This window comes from Artemia sp. Qi Xiang Cuo, chromosome 9 (genome assembly GCF_049724085.1).
Source record: "Artemia sp. Qi Xiang Cuo chromosome 9, ASM4972408v1, whole genome shotgun sequence".
NCBI classification, from domain to species: Eukaryota; Metazoa; Arthropoda; class Branchiopoda; order Anostraca; family Artemiidae; genus Artemia; species Artemia sp. Qi Xiang Cuo.
The window spans coordinates 64,230,002-64,232,332 of NC_142802.1; the positions used below are offsets into that span (position 1 = coordinate 64,230,002).

Below are 2,331 nucleotides of genomic sequence, written 5' to 3' on the forward strand. Positions count from 1 at the left end.
AACTGTTTGACTATATTGATGCTTTATGTAATATACTTTTGACTGATAAAATTTATAATGAAATATATTACTATGGTTTGTTATTCCAACGATCGTCTTTTAATGCAATTCTAATAGTGTACTTCTTGTTTTGATCTGACTCTTGCTTTAGGAGTTATGGTTTTTATTAAGGGACGAAATCGTCTCTTACTATGTTATTAGCTACCGCTCAAACCAAGATTTCTCATTTAACATCCTTACAACTTGCATTGATCTTGCAAGCTGTTTCATTTTCCTTTCAAATTTGTATCCTTAAATTTATTTTTCAATACCCAATTTTAGATAAATAATCACCATAACCTTCTACTCTAATTGCAGCTTCAGGTGGTGGGCAGTTTGTCACATCATACAGAGCTATAATATACAATTGTTTCAGCTTCATTCCATGAAAGCCACTTTGTCCCTTTTTTGCCCGGACAACACCATGATCCTTTGAGAGGTAAAAATACTTCGTTCCTCCCATCCTAATACCGTTCTCGGAAAACTCATCCGAGTCAAATGTTGATACAAACGCTTTCAATTCAGCTGCTGTGGCAGAAAATCCCCTAGACTTTGCCAAAACTGAACCATCAACAAAAATAATAGCAGCTTCTGAAATACCTTTTGATAGCAATTGACACAAAATAATATGATCAATCCAAGAATTCATCTTGATAATTATTCAATTTAATAATATATTTTCACTCCATAAATCGACGTAACGAGTCACTTCAAGCAAAAGGAAAACCAAACTAATTTTAAAACTTTTAGGTAGTTTTCTGGTTTGAATTGGAAAATAAGAATTATTGCTCAGGCGCCATAAATATTTTTGCAGTTTGCAGTTAAACAAAATTATTTTGTTTAAAATTTTAAGAAATTATTCTAGTTTTAATTGACGAACCAGATTTTCTTTGCGTCAAGTAGTTAAAACCCAACAAAAAACAAAACTAATTTAAAATTTTTTTGGTTCTTTTCTGGTTTGAATTAAAAAAAAAATTAAATTATTGCTCAGACATCTTAAACAGTTTTGCAGTTGGCAGCTAAATAAAATTATTTTATTTAAAATTTCAGGAATTAATCTAGTTTCATTTGACAAATCACTATTTTTATACAACCCTAAAAGAGAATTAGATTTTTTACTAAGACCATAAAAGAATTTCTGCATTTTACACAAATATATGTACATGCTTTTTATAATGTTATAAATACTATTTCTATTTTCTTTTGCAATAGGATGTTAATAACATTAGCTACTACAGGTATATCTGATGATTTGATGATTCCTGATGTTATATATAAAAAAAACGTATTGAAAAACACCATTTATAATGAACTATATTGGTCCTTTATGTAACCCCTTTTTTCGAAAATAGAGCAAATTTTCCCAGGCTCGTGAATTTTGATGGTTAAAAGCAAACTTGATGAAATTTATACATTTAAAGTCAGCATAAAAATTCAATTCTTTTGATGTATCTATTGGTATTAAAATTCCGTTTCCTTAGAGTTTCGGTTACTATTGAGATGAGTCGCTCTTACCATACAGTTCGTTACATTTACTTTATCGATCGCTTATGTATGATCTCCTAAAGATCGTCTTTTAATTTAAAACTGTTTGATTGCTTCAAAAATCAAATGTCTTTGAAAAGACATCAAATGTCTTTGAAAAGACAGCAGTATGGAAAGATATCAAAAATACAGTTTTTAGTGAAAAAATTTATCGTGTTTTAAAATAATTTGTTTTAGTTACAAAAGGTTTTTAACCCAATTAATTTCCTTTAAAATGAGCCATTGAACAACTTTCTACGATGTTCCAGTGCAAAGCTATCTCTGGATAACAAGAAAGAAAAAAAATAACCCGTTTTGGCAGAATGTTGTAGTATCTCCCACTTTTCTTGATTTTCAAGCCAATATATTTCCCTTGCTGTTCAAGCCAAGGGACAGAAAGTTTCCTATACAGGGGTTTCGGGGAAGGTGGTTCTAATGGTGTACTTTTGTTTTGATCTGACTCCTTTTTTAGGAACTATGGGTGTTTATATTTCTTAACATTGGACGTGATCGTCTCTTACTAGGTTGCTAGCTACCGCTGCAACCCGGATGGGCGAGAGATGGTTCTTTACTGTAAAAAAAAGAAATAAAAATATCCCGTTTAGGAAGAATGTTGTAGTAGCTTCCACTTTTCTTGATTTTCAAGCCAATATACTTCCCTTGTTGTTCAAGCCAAGGGACAGAAAGCTTCCCATATAAGGGTTTCGAACAAGGCGGTTTTATTGGTGTTCTTTTAGTTTTGATTTTACTCTTTTTTTAGGAGTTATG

At 31.1% G+C, this 2,331-nt stretch overlaps 1 pseudogene; it reads right to left on the bottom strand.

Moving 5' to 3' along the window:
- Positions 1-304: 304 nt before the first annotated feature.
- On the bottom strand, positions 305-688 carry LOC148948930 (profilin pseudogene; annotated as a pseudogene).
- Between the last annotated feature and the right edge of the window lie 1,643 nt (positions 689-2,331).